Genomic DNA, 17,006 nt, shown 5'->3' with positions numbered 1-17,006 from the left:
GGGAATTGCATATTTTAAAAGACTGTGGCCCTTTGCTAGTCTACCTTTAAAAGTACATATAATTACCGGCTATTACCAATGTCTCAGTTCCCACTGAGGACCCTATCTCAGATCTACCAAGAGTTTTCTGAGACCATCAGCCAAAGCCATTTTTATTTGCATAGTCTTCTTCATCTAAGTGTCTTATCTTCCCGGAAGTAGCTCTCTTAAATGTACTGACCTAGCCCTAAAATTCACGAGCAGGTGATTGAGCCCTAGTTGAGGAAAATAGAGGAAAAAGGGAGGGAGTCCACGTGGCTTCGATTGGATTCCCGGCAGGCTTTACCAGTGTCTCTGTCCAGGGTGCTGAGGCGGGTGCTCTGTCCATGGTGCTGAATTTCATTCCAGACTCTAGGTTCCCAGCGAGGATACTTGAAAATGCTCTGAGTTTCCACCTCTTAAGTTTTTTCCCGGAAAACCGACTCTCTTCAACTTCCTCCTCCCCACGCCCTGCAAACTGAGAGAGGTTGACACACTTTAAATTAATGAAGAGACTTTTTTTCAACTCTAAAGAGACCATTTCCAGCAACACAAAATAATTTTAGAGTGGTTTGGGTATCTAAAAAAACGGGTAAAATTACTTATGTGGAGAATGTGGAGAGAGAAGATAACAATTTCTGAATTAGAGACAGTCAGAGTAGATTTGACATTGAACTCTGTTTTTAAGCCGATTTCCTTCGTTGTTAGCACTTTCACAGGCATACTGGTGTGGGAGTCAGATTGGCCATGTTTGAAAATCAACTCTCTTTACAGCTCTTCAGACACCCTGGTGGCACCGCGCTTAAAGCGCCTGGCTGTTCACCAGAAGGTGGGCGGGTTGAACCTACCAACTGTGCATGAGAAAGATGCTGCAGTCGGCTACTGTAGCGATGACCGTCTAGGAAACCCTGGGGGCAGTGAGACACTCCTTGAGGGGGGCCTCAAACTTAACAAGCGAGAAGATGGTGTGGATTCCTTTCATTGGACCTAGGGTCGCAAGGAGTCGGAATCGACTCAACCACACCTAACAACAACACATCGGATTCCTATAAGTTGGAGTCTATTGGAAGGCACTGGATTTTTGGAAATGTAGGACAAAAGAACACTTATTTAATATTAATTGCTAACCATATGAATCTACCAGCACTTCTGTGGGAGACATGGACATAGCTGAATTGCTCCCTTGAAGATAAACACATAGGGTGGCTATCAGTCAGCAAACCAAAAAAAGGCAACAACACCTGGGGCAAGTTCCTCAACCCCCACATGCCTCAGCTTTCTCCTCTGCCCAATGGGAACAGTGAAGGCACTTGGATCTCAGAGATGCTATAAAAATAAATCTAGATCAGATATGTGAAACTTTAGAATAGGACCTTAGTCGTGTGGATTTTTACTATTATGATAGCTAGTATGCACTTGCCTGTAGCACCTGGGTCACTGAATCATTCATGCGGTGTCCATTTCTGTATCTGCCCCACATCATTCCCACTTAGGTAGCATAGAAATGGCCCATAGAAGACAGCCAAGAATTTTTCTGAATTGGCATTAATTGAAGTATTTACTGTTGTTATGAGTTGTCATTAATTGGCCCCTGACTCATGGCAAGTACTGACGCAAGAAAACACTGCCCAGTCCTACCCCACTGCCACGAATGATTGCAGCTCAGAGCTGTGTGACCGACAAGGTGTTCATTGGCCAATTTTCTGAAGGAGATCTCTCGACTTTTCTTCCTGATCCATCCAATTCTAGAAGCTCTGCTGGATCCTGTTCAGCATTATCACACTGATTGATGGTGTGTGGCTGCACATGAGAAGCAATAGCTAGATCTTCCTCATGGGAGGCAAGAGTTCTGTTACCACTGACCCACTACTGCTCCCACATGAAAGTTATTACATAAGTCATAATACTTATTTTCCTAGGCCACCTCTCTCAAAGCTATTCCCAGAACGGAGGAGGGGTTCAGGACCTCATAAAGATTGTGTATATAAAGGCAGAAGATGACTGAGGAAAGGACATATAATTGATTTCTCACCCTGTATTAGAGCTTAAATGCTGAGTACCCCATTTGCTGAAGACTGTGGGCGACAGGGAAAACCAAAAGTCCCCACGTAGATTAAGCTTCCGTTGAATTCCTTCTGATCACTAACTAACGATGCAGAAAAATAATCTTGGCCTCAAGTGGAGTGCATTGGGAAGTGCCCCTCTGAGAAAGGAAGATGGAGATTTGGACAGAGCATTGAGGAGTTTCAGACAACATCTTGGGACTACATTTCCCAGAACCCCTTGTCCCCACCACCACCACCCCATCCCCCAGTGGAAGTTCCTAAGATTCTCCTGCTCTAGGCCTTTAAAAATGCTTGATATGCTTGCCAAGGGTAAGAAATATCTACGCCAGCCACCATGGCTGGTAAAGTTTTTGTCCTCCCAAGAGTTTCTAAATAAATTCTCTGCAATCCCCTGAGTCTTCCAAAAGAAAACTTTTCTCTTGGTAAAACAAGAACTGTGACATAGTCACCTGCCTCCAGCTATTCCAAGGCGGGGCAGTGTGACTCAGGGGCTAGCCTTTGTGTGTCCTTGATGGAAATCAGCAGACTGGGGACAATAGGTGGTGGGGGGGGACAGGGTTGCATAGTCATGAGTCATACCCTATCAGTCCTGCCCCATTGCCTTGGTAGGAGGGCCCTAGATCAACTTTTTTTTCTTCTAGACAATCTTGTAAGCTCTTCCACCTAACATAATGTACATGACCCAATCATGGGTTGTTCCTGCTTCTGTAGCCCCACCTGTAACTAATGTATCGATATGGTGCCAATCACGAACTTCTGATGATTTCCTTTGTCCCATATCCTATTTAAGTATCCTGACTGAATCCTCAGGTGCACTTGTGCCCGCATCCAAGTGACCTCCCTCATGCAGTGATGTACTGCCTTTGTCCTTTAAGAGTTAATAAATGGTCTTCTTACATTATATTTGAGATTGGGGTCTCTTTTGTATAAAAAAGCAACCCTTAATGTGTTCTTTCCATGTGAGAAGTGGGACTCATGGCTAAACTTTCCCTTTTTTGGGTCTCTCTTCTTGAGGACAGCTAGTCAGTGGCTAGTATTGAAAGGTAGGCAGAGGAGGGATAAAGGGGTCGTCTCCACAGAATGCTTAACCTAAACAAAAATTAGCTGGCCATGCCACAACAACGGGCTTTGAAAGAAATCAGGCACACAGTAGACACTTATGAGGACAATCCAAAGCTGGCACCCGCAGACCAAGGTCATCTAGACACAGGTGAAGGTCAACTTGGGCACACACACCAGGCACCATTGACTTCATATCACAGGTGCCCCTGAACTCAACCACTAAGAATGGTCAATACTCTCAACGATGGCCCCTCAAGTGGGATAGGAGGGGATAAAAAGCAGAAACCAAGGGCAGTCGCTCTCGTGTTCCGATACTCTTTCCATGTGTTTTTTGATGTTGGTTTTTTAAAATCATTTTATTGGAAGCGCTTACAGATGTTATAACGATTCATAATTCAATTAGATCAAACATTGCTGCCACCATCATTTTCAAAACATTTTCTTTCTTCTTGAACTTTTTGATATCAGCTCCCCGTCTTTCCACACGGTTTTTCCAAGCTCCTCCAGAGAGGCCATTTTCAGTCAGGAACTTTCCCACGACCCTGCCATGCGGTCCTGCATGCTTTCCAGGGACAGCATGTCCTCTTTGACACGGTGCTACCCGGAATGTCTCATTCCCTCATAAAACTTACGTGGATTGCAAAAATGCTTCTGCTGCGTGAATTCCTTCAGTGTTGAGAAGCAAGAACCAGGGAAAACTACCCCAGAAACTGAACACTGCGATGCATCCCTTGTGCTGCACCCTATGGAAACTTTGGCAAACCAGACCCTTCCTTCCCTCATGGAGTGCTCCAAGTTTGGTGGGGGATTCAAATAAACAGTATGTACTAAGTTGTAGGGAGTCACTAGAGTCAGAATTGACACTAGATGGCAGTGGGGTTAACGCATATGATGATACACCAAAAAAAAAAAAAAAGCAAAGAAGAAACTGGGCATTCCAATAAGTTACCCCCTAGTTAGGAAGACAAGACCTGGTGTTTCAATGCTGTAGGAAAAAGAATTATGTTTGGCTTTCTGTATTTGACTTCAGGAAATAATCTGAGTAAGATAACGTTTGTCTTTTTTAAATAGCCGAGCCAAACTTAAACATATGCAAACAAATGCCAATCCATCACCTTAGCAACAAGTCTTATGAAGTAGGGGGACTGGATTTGGCCTTGACCCCCAACACCTTTTGTGGCCTGAGGCTTCCTATGCCAGTATGGGCCCGCTGGGGAGCCTGGTGATGCTAAGGGGCATGCATAGCATTAAGTTTATAGCCCTCTGAAGTGGACTTACCTGGCCAGGAGATCTAGGCTCCCATTGTGTAGAGGACAGTTGGACAGGTATTGTTGTCAATGTTCGGTGAGAACAAGTTTATTCTGACTCACAGTGACAACAAAACAAAACACTGCCCATTTCTGCACCATCCCAAGCCCATTGTTGCAGCCACTGTGTCCATCCATCTCGTCAAAAGCCGCTTTCTTAAAAAAAAAAAAAGCCGCTTTCTCTCTCTCTCTCTCTCTCTCTCTCTCTCTCTCTCTCTCTCTCTCTCTCTCTCTCCCTTCTACTTTACCAAACATGATATCCTTTTCCAGGGACTGATCTCTCTTGATAACATCCAAAATAATTGACTTGAAGTCTCACCATCCTTGCTTCTAAGGGACACTCTTGTAGTAATCCATGGTATTTTCAGAGTTCTTCACCAGCACTGTCATTCAAATGTGTGGATACTTCTTCAGTTTGCCTTACTTAATATTCAACTTTCACATGCAAATAAGGCAATTGAAAATATCATAGCTTGGGTCAGGCAGACATTGGTCCTCAAAGTCATTGCTGTGTGCCAAAAGTTGATGTCGCCGGGCTTTTCCTCCTTGGAGGAAAGCAAGCAGGGTTTTCCGTAGGTGTTGCTAACACCAAGGAAGGAGCCACATCTGCAAGACATCATGATACACAGCCCAAGAGGTAGGCAGAGCAATGATTTCATAAGCCAAGTACACACTTCAATCACGGAATAGGTCACCTCATGATTTGGGGGACCTGATGGCCGTCCAGGGGTGCCACATTGGATTTTATAGGGGTCGGGTGGCTTGCCTCCATCCCAATCCTGACAGACATTGGGTTGAGTCATCTGGACCTGACCACTGGAATGAAGTGTGTGAGGCCATTTGGGATGGGTCATCCAGGTCTCTAGCTGACCCGACAGTAACATCTTTGCCTTTCAACACTTTAGAGAGCGCTTGTGCAGCCGATGTACTCAATGCATTACATCTATTGATCTCTTTACCGCAGATTTCATGAGCATTGATTGTGGATCCAAGCAAGACAGAGTCCTTGACAACTTCAATTTTTTCTCCATTTATTAGGATGTTAGCGATGGCTCCAATTGTGAGGATTTTGATCCTTTTAAATTGACTTTTAATCCACACTGAAGGCTGCCATCCTTGACCCTCATCAGCAAGTACTTCAAGTCCTCACTTTCAGCGAGCGCAGCCGTGTCCTCTGCGTACCGCAGGCTGTTTATAAGCCTTCCTCCAATCTTCATGCTGCATTCTTCTTCATGTAATTCAATTTCTCAGGATACAGGTTGAATATGTAGGGTGAGAGGCTATAACCCTGACACACACATTTCTAGATTTTTTTTAATTACCTTTCTTGATTTTAAACCATGCAGTATGCCCTTTTCCTGTTTGCACAGCTGCCTCTTGACCCATGTACAGGTTCCCTATGAGTTCAATTACGTGTCCTCAAATTCCCAATTCTTCTCACGACTATTCCTAGTTTGTTATGGGCCACAGTCTAATGCCTTTGCATAGTCAGTAAGGATCTTTATTTCCATCAGGAAAGTTTCCAGAGCCAGGGGATTGGCATATCATGCATCTGTTCCACTTAGAGGTTTTTTTGTTTTGTTTTTAACCAATGACACCAAGTGAACCGTGTGCTAGAAAGTTATCTTCTCTGCCCAGACAGCTTGTGAGTAAGAAGTCTCATCTACTGTATACTATCTACTGATTATGATTATTTTTATCTACTGATTATTGTAGGTCATAGAGCAGAGCTGAAATTCTGAGCTCCGGTTAGTGGAAGGCTACAGCGCTAGTCCTGGAGCCAGTTTTGAGTGTCCAAATGGAATCAGCCTCCGTTGAGTCCTTTCTGACCATTGACAATGTGTGTGTGTGAGTGTGTGTGAAAATAGACTACCATCAGACCAGGGAGGGGTACTCACCCTTAAGGAGTTGTCTAGGCGCGCCCTTGATGGAGATTGGGGTAAGACAGTCACATAGCCATGAGTCCTACACTGGTGGCCTTGATCAAAGGGCTCTGAACCAGTCTTGTAAGTGTTTCTAGCTTCAGTAGGGTCCCTACTTAATCCTGACCCCTTTCCCACTTTTGTAGTCCTGCCTACCACTGTGATGAATTGATCTGCTGCCAATCAAGATTTTTGGACAGTTTGTTGTTGTTGTTGTTGTTCTCTGTGGCCTAATTAAGTGGACAACATTATGCTCTTCTGCTCATGGTCTCCCTCATCTGGACAATTTGCCTTTGTTTTGTTTAAAACTTAATAAAGGTGTCTCTATAAATTATGCATAAATTGGGGATCTTTCCCCCTTAGAACAGTAACAAACACTTTCTTTACCCTGATGTGTGTCCAGGTTCTGATCAGAAGTATGCAATATTTATGGAATGATCTAATTATTACTATTTTCCTTGACAAGCCTGTTTATTGCAACCCTTCATCTGCCCCAATCCATTTCCCTGTACCTACCCGCCGCCCCCCTCCGCCCCCGACTGGCTTCCCAACTGCCCCATCTTGTGTTTTCAGGTGGTGAGATGATCTTGGGCCCCCACTGAGACCAGGATCACCATGCAGTTAGTTTATAAACCTGCACCAGGAAAAGAGAGGCTTCTGGGAAGGAGGGGGATGAAAGTGGACCCAGATCTTGGAAGGCAAGGCAGGCTAGTAGAGTAATCTGTATTAGTTATTTAGCGTTAACTCTTGGACAACATGGGTTTGAACCGCTTGAGCTCACTTATGCTTGGAACTTTCCTGTTGCTACGGTAATGTGCTCGAGAGCGCAGTGCAACCTTGTTTCGATCCATCACATGAGGCTTGAAGCAGATGTTGGCAGCACTTGAGCTCGCTGCATTAGGAAAGTAAAAACCCACTCTCAATGAGCCTGTGCGGTTCAAACCTGTGTTGTTCAGGGTCAACTGTAGCTTTCTTTGTCTCATGCCCTGCGGGCCACGGAGGTTCTCGTGGTCTGGGAACAGCAGGCAGGCTTGGCGCGTTGTTCTCCAGACAAGTACTGCAAGTTTCTCGTGCATTGTTTCCTGGGAGTAACGATCCCCAGGTAAACGAGAAAAGATGGGCTCTTTAAGCAAGATATCTCTAGCTCAAGTTCCTCTTGTGTAGGATCAAAAGTTCATAAAAGAGCTGAAAGAGGTCTTTAAGTAATAATAGCAACGATAATCATTATTCAACATTCACAGAGTATTTACTGATCATTTTCTCCATGCCAGGCATTCATTGTTCCAAGCGTTGGAGATAGATCCGTAGACAATATCAACCAAAAGCCCTGCCCTCTTTGATCTTACATTCTGGTAGATAGTGATAGTAACAGCTATTAATTATAAAAAAATACAGGGAATTTTTCTTATCTCATCCAAGCCTTTCAATAGCCTCAAACGACATTTCCCCCAAAACAAACCAACCCACAAACTCACTGCCGTCGAGTGGATTCCAGTGTGGCGCGACCTGAAGGACGGAGTAGAGCTGCCCTGTCTGAGACTGCCCCTGTTTGGGGGAGTAGAAAGCATCATCTTTTTCCAGATGAACAGCTGGTGGTTTGGAACCGCTGACCTTGCAGTTAGCTGCCTAATGCATAACCACCATGCCACCAGGGCCCCCTAGATCATAGGTGTTAATATTCCCACTTTATGGTAAAGGAAATGGAAACTTACTGACTCTTGCTTAATGCAGCTCAGAGGCGGATTTGAACCCACGCTTGTTGGACTCCAAAGCCCACAGTTCTGGTATGGATGCTGCCACCACAGTTCTCGTGGCTCCAAATAGAACAGTGACGGTGAGGATGGGGCAGAACTGAGCGACATTTGGTTCTGATGAAGTTATTATGAGTCAGCGCACCTAACAACAGCAGCAGTAAGTTACAATGACTGGTGCCCCCTCATTTTACCAATGAGGGGAAGATATGTGGAGGGGAATTACATATTTCATATAATTAGGAAGTGTAGCCTTGAAGAGAGGGTACGGGGTACCGGGTCTAAGCAGAGCAGGCAGAGATGGCTGCCTTTTGTGGGCGCCTGTAAAACTCCCAATTAAAGTAGCATCTTTCCCAGATGCTACATGTAAGCTTGTGATTTTTCTCTACTGAGTGATTGCCCTTCTCCTTAACTCCTGGTTGTGTAGATCAAGCACTGCCCAGAGCCAACGTAGGTCGTCTCCTGAATGACCGTCCAAACCCAGATCTTAGTTCTTTAATGCTCTGAAAACTCTGTGATGGGCGTGTACAGTTGCTCTAAGTGTGATGTGCATTTGAGAAAACTATATCTCGCTGAAAAGCCCTCAGAATGCTAGTCCCATGGATGATTAATACATCTTACCACTAAAAAAATTCTATAGTTAAATCATTTGGAAACTACTATGTTAACTAGGTTTGCTATGTCGGCTTTTCAATGCCTTTAGTATGACACTATGCTATTGATTTAGTATGACACTATGCTATGTGATTTAGTATGACAATATGCTATGTGATTCTCCAGGAAAGGAATATGATGTATGCAGTGTTTCCATTAATTCATCCCATTCATTCATTCACTCACTCACTCATTTAACAAACATATATTGAGCATTTATTATGTGTTAGGTAGCACTGTTCAAAGCACTAGGGAGACATCAGTGAACAAAACAGATTAAAAATTCCTGCTTGTATAGAACGTATATCTAGAGAAGAGAAACACGGCAAAAAATAAAGAAAATGTAGACTATACGTATATAGTTCCAGTCTATTGATTTACTCTGTGATATCAGGAGAGGTACCTAGTTGGTGGGTGGTTTTTAGTGGTTTTTTAGTATAAAATGAGCTAGCTGGGTCAGTCATTAAAGGAAGGTTTCTTCCAGTGCTGACGATCTAAAGCAATATGATTTGTGTGTGAGTGAGAGAGAGGCTCCATTCCTAATTACGCTTGGGGGGGGGGGGAATCTTTTTTCTCTCCCATGCTGTCATCCTCATCCCACACCAGAGACAAGACGCTTCCTACATCGGGTGGGATCCTGCCACCTCTCACCTCTCAGGCCTGTTGAATTGGGTGAAGCAGGGTGAGCCAAGGGAGCCTCCTTCCTCCTTTCAGCCCTGCTCCCCATGCCGGTCCTGCTTCACAGAGCAAGACGCCAGGCGCTTGCTTTCACCAATAATGGCTTCATTAGATTGAAAGGAGAGGAGAGTGACCTCCGTGAAATGGACTTCCTGACCCCAGCTGATCTCTGACCTTGCCCCTGACAGCCTCTACATCTTTTCCTTCTGACACATCCCCCACAAGGTAAAGGCAGGAGGAGAAAATGCTGACTCTGGCTAGAACCCACCCTCCAGGTGGGAGTTGCTGGGGACTCAAGGTGCCTGATGGGATTGTCCCCGATGGCTGCCAAACCGTGCTGTGATTCTCACTGTACCTCGAGTGCGTTTGGTTTGTGGGCCACATCCCCTCCAACTGTCACTCATCTAGTGTCTGTGCCTTTGTGACCAGTGGCTGTCCTGTGCCATGGGAAGCAGGGGTCAGAGTGACTCACCAAATGCTGTTCTTTTTCCAAATGCGACTTTAACCTACTCTTCCCTGACGCTGCAGTGACAACTGCTGAGTGCCGAGTATCTCTCTGGCACGTACTAAGTGCACGAGGACACGAGGTGAAATGTTGCTTTGGGTTGTCAGCCTTCCTGTTCTGGTCCCCATTTTGCTGGAGAGGGGGGTAAGTCACATAGCACACAAAGTTCACAAGATGTGGATCTTAGGTCTGGCTCATTCGAATGTGCTTCTTTTTAAAAAATAATTAATGCACGTGGTTTAAAAAAGTCGATCAGTATTGAAAGAATTATAATGAAAAACAACAGTCTTCTGGCCAACCCACCCCCTCCACTCCCACGAGGCAGCCACTCATTGAGCCGTTTCGTCTGGTGGGTATTTCCCCATCTCTAAATAATACGCATGTATGTCTAGTCCTTGATTTATCCATTTCAGACATTACCTATTGATTTCCTGTTATGCTGAACGAAGACTTCGCGCCCCATTCCTCTTCCTCTCAGCACAGTGAAATGATCATTTTCAACTACATTGATAACCCATGCTGACACCCTGGGACCCAGTAGCACCCTGGGACCAAGTAGCTTTCTGGCACGGCTTTGTGTTGTCCTTGAACTCTACCTACCTTCCTTTAGAGTCTAGGTCCTACACCATTTATCAGGGAAACACCCTCAATGAGTTTCGAAAGTCCCATCATAGTATCTTTTCTACCAAGCCCCCATTTTCTCCAAAGCCCCCTGCCCAAAGCCCTCCATCTTCACAGTCGCCTGTCTTGGGCTTCACTCCTTTCCCCGTTCTGCTGGTGAGCGGTGCGCCTGGCTTCCTCTCTCTTGGGTCACTCTTGCAGAACCTGGGCTGCAGAGGAGGGCAGTTCCCTGGACCGTGCCTGCCCACAGGCGCCCCTCTTTTCAGCCCTGTGGCTATTGGTATTGTGAGTTGCTGCACTTCTGATTCTGACTCCCAGGACCTGCATGTGGACCGTGAGACTGATCCACTGCATTTGGGTTTTTGGTTTCTGGCCAATCAGAAGCAGATCGCCAGGCCTATCTCCCACGGTGATTCCAAGAGGGTTCAAACCACGATCTTTTCACCGAGTAGACGAGCGCTGAATTATCTAGGCCAGGCTGGGAGTCCTTTTGCCCTTTTTCCTAATTGTGGTGAGAGTAGACACCCAAAATGCTTGCTGATTCCACACGTCTATGCGTTCAACTCAGTGACATTGACAACACGCTTCACGTTGTGCCCCACGATGGCTTATACCTTTCCGAATTATTCCACACCATTAACATCAACTTAATGTCCCTGCAGCCCAAATCTCCCCTCCTGCTTTCCTCTAATCCCTATCTCTGTCAACTCACACGGCCATAGAGCTCATTCCAGCCTATAGAGACACTATAGGGCAGAGCAGAACTGTCTCTGGGGGGTTTCTGAGGCTTTAATGCTTATGGAGAGGAGACAATCTTATCTTTCTCCCTCAGAGGGGCTGCTAGTTTTGAACTGCTGACCTTGCCCAATGTGTTGCCCACTATGACCCCAGGGCTGCTCTCTCACCCGGGCAGCCGCTAATAATCTTAGTTGTCTAAGTATTTGTTCACATCTAAATGGGATCGGTCAGTGTTTTACCCTTTTGCCATCAAATTATTTTGCTCAACATGTTCCAGGTTCCTTCAGGCCGTGGCAGGCACCAGGACCATTCTTCTTCGTGGCTGAGTAATATTCCACTTGTCTGTGTGCTCCACGTATTGTTGACCCATTCAGGTTATCTGCTACTGTGAACAGGGCTAACATGAACATGAGTGTTCAAGTTCCAGTTTGCATTCTGTTTTCACTTCTTTGGGATCTGGGATGGCTGGACCGTAGCCAATTGTTTGAGGAAAAACCAAAATAGTTTTCCAGCGGTTACACCTTTTTACATGCCTACCAGCACTTGAGAGTTCCAGCTTCTTCACATTCTCTCCAACACCTGTTTATCTTAGTTATATTTTTTTACTCTTGCTGTTCTGTTGGGGATCAGGTGGCGTCTCACTGTAGTTTTGATTAGACACCTCTCTGATGGCTCATAAAGTTAAACATCTTTTCATGCGTCTGGTGACTGTTTGAATGTCTGCTTTGATAAGATGTCTGTTCACGTTCTTTGCCCATTTTTGATTGGTCGTTCATCATTTTGATGTTAAACAGAAGTTTCTGTCTTGTTATCTAGTTGACACAGTGTTCTCAGAGTTTTATATGTTTTGGGAACTGGCTCGTTCTTGGACACGTGGCTCCTGAGTATTTTCTTCTGATCTGTAGGCTGTTCTCCTTGTTCTCTGATGGCTTCGAAGTCATGCTCGTCACCACTCTGCTAGGCTGACCCTGGTAGAATGAGGAAAGACACTCAGGTCATTTTAAAAACACCAACGTTGGAGGGGTCTTTCTGGAGTCTGAGGTGGTGAGACCAGAGTATTACGAATAGGGGGGAATAATTATAGCTCATGTTTTCTGAAGATTCACTGTGTGCTGATGCTTTGACCGAATGATCTCATGTCATGCCCCCAGCAGCTTAAGAGGTAGGCATGAAGTACAGAGGGCTTGATACATTTGTCCAGGTCATAGCATAATGGATGGAATTCACATCCAAATCCTGCCAGGCTGACCTGGGAGTCCGTATTCACATGTCATCGTCGGTGCTGCTTGCATTTCGACAGATGTTGTTGTTGTCGTCGTTGTTAGTAGGTGCTATCGAGTTAGTCCTGACCCGTAGTGACACTGCACAGCAGATCTTAGAGGTAAGCTTATCTTCCCAAAACTCTATTTTGTAAACGTGCAACCAAACCAAGCTCACGGTTGTGGAGTCGACTCCAACTCAAAGCAACCCTGTAGGACAGGGTAGATCTGCCTCAGAGTTTCTGAGACGGAGCATCTTTACCGGGTGCGGGGCGGTAGGAAACCTAATCTTTCTCCTGCGGAGCAGCTGGTGATTTCAAAGTGCTGACCTAGCGGTTAGCAGCCCAACATGTTACCCACTGTCCCACCAAATGACACTCCACGTTCAAAGGGCTTGCTCAAGGTCTTCTTGTGAGGTGCTGCCCCTGTGTACAACAGAGCCCACCACTGCCTGGCCCTACACCTCCTCACAATGTCATGTTTCAGCCCATTGTTGGCAGCTACTGGGCCAGTCCGTGCTTACAGAGGCCCAACAGGGTAGAACTGCTTTTGTCCGTTTCGGAGACTACAACTCTTTACTAGAGTAGAAAGTCCCATCTTTCTGCGACGGAGCAGCTGGTGGTTTTGAACTGCTAGCCTCAAGCTTAGCGGCCCAACTTGTAACCACTATGCCACCAGGGCGCCTTAATGTACTAGAGATACAGGTCTCTGGATTCCTGTTAAAACCCTTTCAACCAGGGAATGCAGTTAAAATTCAGAATTGGTTTCTGAACCTTGGCCTCCCTATCTGCTCAGTGGAGGAGAAAATGAGTGGCTCTGCTTTGATCCATAACCCGACAAGCACATCGGACTGTGGCTGGGACATGTAACAGAAGCAGATAGGGCGTGTGATGGGACAGATAAAGACGGGCTGCGTCCTTTATGGCAGGCTTCACCGAGGAGTGGCACTGCATTAGACCTGAGGTGAGATGGTAAGAATGACAGGGGTGGCTGGGGCTGGAGTGGGGTGGCTTAGAAAATTCTGGGTTCTACCAGGTAGGTTAGTCCTAGCTCTAGCCACTAACTCACGTTGTGAACTTAGACACATTTCTTCCGTTCTGGGCCTCAGTTTCCCCATAGGGGGGGAGTGGATTTATGGTCTCTGTGATCTCTTTTTGCATCTGTGACTGTGAACACAGAGTGAACACGGGACACAATGTTGAGGTCATCTTGCCTCCCCTCTTCTAGGTCAGGGGAGAAAATAGTATCTGTTGACTTCTGCTATGCGCCAGGCCTTCAACCATCCTTATGGGAGGATAGGATTGGCCCCCACTTAGCACAATGGTGCTGACAGCGTTGAAAGAATCCCCAGTCAGGCCCAAGTTTCTGGCAGGGCAGGCCTGGGGGCAGGGCAGTGGTGTGTGGATGGTGGGGAGCCAGGGTGCAGCCCGGCACACCAGGCTGTGTGGCACAGACCCACTATTGTCCCCGGAGCCTCCCACCGGAGCCACACCAATCTCTCTGCCCCTGAGGCTGACCTTTGGGGCTGGAAATCAATAACCTGAACTCTGGCTTTGGCTCCCCTTGTGCTCCCCCAGTGACCACAGGCTGCTCTGAAGAGAACCCAGGGTCATTAAGGACCTGTCACTCTCCCTAGCCCTATTTGAATGCACGGCGGGGGGAAGGGCCTGGAACTGGGGCCTTTTGGGGAGACACAGGTGTAGTCAGGTCCTCACCATGCTCACCCTGGGGCAGCCAGCTCTGTTCCTCCTGGATCGCCACTCACTGTCCGGGTTCACCCTCTGCCAGGGTGGCCCAGGCCAGGGCAATATCCTCCTGCTCTCCCACCTCTGACCACAGAGCCCGGGTCTCCTCCCTGAGCCTCCTCCACTGAGTCTCCATGTTCATCAGTACATTCAGCCCTGGTGGCAGAGTGGCTAGGCTGCTACCGCTTTACGGGCAGCAGTTGGAAAGAACCAGCTGCTCTCGAAAAGAATTACTGCCTCAGAAACCCACAGGGGCAGTTCTACCCTGTCCTATAGGGTCACACGGTGAGTCCAGGCGATGGTAGTGAGCTGGTTTGGTTTATTATCTCCTTCTATGGACCCCTGTCTCTGCATTGTGGAATGTGTCCGTCAAGGTAGTCGTGGGGCATTCATTCACCATTTTCTAAATATCTCACCTTGGGGGGGTCTTCTCACCTCCCTCCCCCCCAAACAACCTGTTTGTTAGGAGGCTCTCCTGTTAGTAGGGCTCTCTCAGAATCCCACCTTGCCAACCCCCTTTCTTCCTTCGCCACCCCCCACAACCAAATCCCCTTGCTTCCTGCCCACCAGTCTTCCCCATCTCCACCACAAAGCTCCAGGCAACCACTTTCTGATAGATTGATTAGAGAGAAAGGGGAAAGGCGATCAATGGAAGAATCTTGGGCCTGTTTTGATGCAAAGCGAAAGGTCTAGGAGGGAGGACTGCTTTCATTGTGCAGAGGCGTCTGAGTTGGTCACAGTGGCATTTGGGGAGCTGCGGGGCAGGGGTGGGGGGCAGGTAGGATCTCCGGTGCTTGGAGGATGGGTGTAGGGTCCGTCACCGGTAGGGGTGGATGCTCCAAGGCTGGAAGGAGACCCATGGTGAGTTAGCAGGGATGAGAAGGCAGAGCCGAGGTGGGTTGGTAGGTGGGTTGGTAGGTGTCTGGGTAGGAGATGGCTGTTTCCAAGAAGACCTCAAGAGGTAAGAAGTAGGACTCCCAATTGTCGGGAGCTGATGTCCTGGGTGACTGGTACTCTCGCTTTCCAGCGGGGGGCGATCTGTCCCCACAGTTCCTCTTTCCTCGCCTGCCCCGACTGGGTTCCTTTGTTAACTCATTTGCTGGGGAAATACTTGAGCACCACTGTGTGCCAGGCTTTGTGCTGAAAACTGGAAAAATACAGACACGGGTTAGATAGACACATGGATAAACAAGGGCCCGGACATCGAGGGAGTAGGATAGCAGTGTGTACATCATCATAAGGATGAAGGCAGAGGCCTGGTGACTGTGTCATCTTGGAGCTCAGGCTGGTCTTGGGGATCAGGCAAGGCCTTTCGGAGGAATTGGCTTTTACAGGAAGACTTAACAGATACTTGAATCGTGACCAGGTGGAGCTGTGGGGAAGAGATGCAGACGGGTGTGTGTAGATTGTATTTCTGGCAGAGGGACAGCATGAAGAGCCCCAGACAGAAGTGATTCCGGGGGTCCCGTCCAGGGGGAGGGTCAGAACTCAGTGGACAAAGCAGCCTGGTGCTGCTGACGGCACATCGTTCCCGTGATTGGTGTCACTGCGTTGCACACGTGAACATACGGACGGGCAAAGGTTTTAAGGACATTTTTTACAAAATTATGTTTATATTATTAAAATTCTCTATGTATGTCTAGATTAAGCGTTGATCAGAGGCTTATTTGATTCTGTTGTGGGACATCCCCCCACCCATCCCCAACACACACACACACACGCACGCACACTGAAATCTTCACAAACTCAGCTTTCCTTGCACTTTCTCTTTTTAAAACTGTGATTTGTGATTTGGGTGGAAGTTGACAGCGCAAATTGGTTACCAATCAACCATTCATACACATTTGGCTTTGTGACCCGAGTTGAAAACCCCGCAGGATAGATAACAGCACTCTCTCCTCGTCCTCTTGGTGTTTCCACCACCACCCCACCCCACCCCCGTTATCCCTCTGCCTGCCTTCTGTGATATCTCTCCGATATCTCTCCAGCAGGTGCTGCCCTTTGGGTCTTTCATGACCGGGAAGGCATGCACATCCTTCCGGTGTGATTGTTCACCTTATCAGCCTGTTTATTACTGGTTGAGAGTTGAACCCCAGAGGTGAGATCAGTTCCAGGGTGACTAAGGTCTATAGTCTTGGGGTTCCAGCAGTCTCTCAGCAGATTAGTGAGACTGCTCTTTTCGCCCTGCCCTGTGCCCCTTTAAGGTTGCTGCAGTGCTTTAAGAGGGGAACACAGACTGGCAAAGCACCCCTCCATACAATCCAGAGATGAGGCCCGTGGAACTCTTCTTTGGAGCCCGTCTTGAGTCACCGCTGAACCCAAAGGAAGTGCGTTGTCCTCAGAGTGTGGGCACCTATATATGGGGTTCTCATGCGGGACTTAGTATGAGGCAGAGACTATGTACACATGTGTGCACAATACTTTATTTCAAAGAGCAACCTTTGGGTGGTTACACACACACACACACACACACACACAGACCTATTAAACGATTTTAAGTTTTGTTTCGTTTTACATTTCTCTTCCACGCTATCCAGGCTCTCTTACGGTCATTCCTCTCAGCAACGTCTGCCATGGTAGCCAGTCACCAGGCAGCTTTGGTTAGCGAGTTGTCTGTCCATTAGGCCTTGGGCTCACTGTTTCCGTGCATCTTTGGTTGGTTTCCCTTTTCTCTGCGCCC

At 47.1% G+C, this 17,006-nt stretch overlaps 1 non-coding gene across 1 annotated transcript; it reads left to right on the top strand.

Annotated features, from left to right (window-relative positions):
• The first annotated feature begins 16,517 nt into the window (after window positions 1-16,517).
• LOC142437895 (small nucleolar RNA SNORA26) lies at window positions 16,518-16,640 on the top strand. Its single transcript, XR_012782397.1, has one exon. It is a non-coding gene; the product is annotated as a small nucleolar RNA SNORA26 (small nucleolar RNA).
• The last annotated feature ends 366 nt before the right edge of the window (window positions 16,641-17,006 follow it).

The sequence above is a fragment of the Tenrec ecaudatus genome, chromosome 1, assembly GCF_050624435.1.
Source record: "Tenrec ecaudatus isolate mTenEca1 chromosome 1, mTenEca1.hap1, whole genome shotgun sequence".
Lineage (NCBI taxonomy): Eukaryota > Metazoa > Chordata > Mammalia > Afrosoricida > Tenrecidae > Tenrec > Tenrec ecaudatus.
Note: the sequence above shows the minus strand (reverse complement) of the source record. Positions and strands in the feature narration are given on the sequence as shown.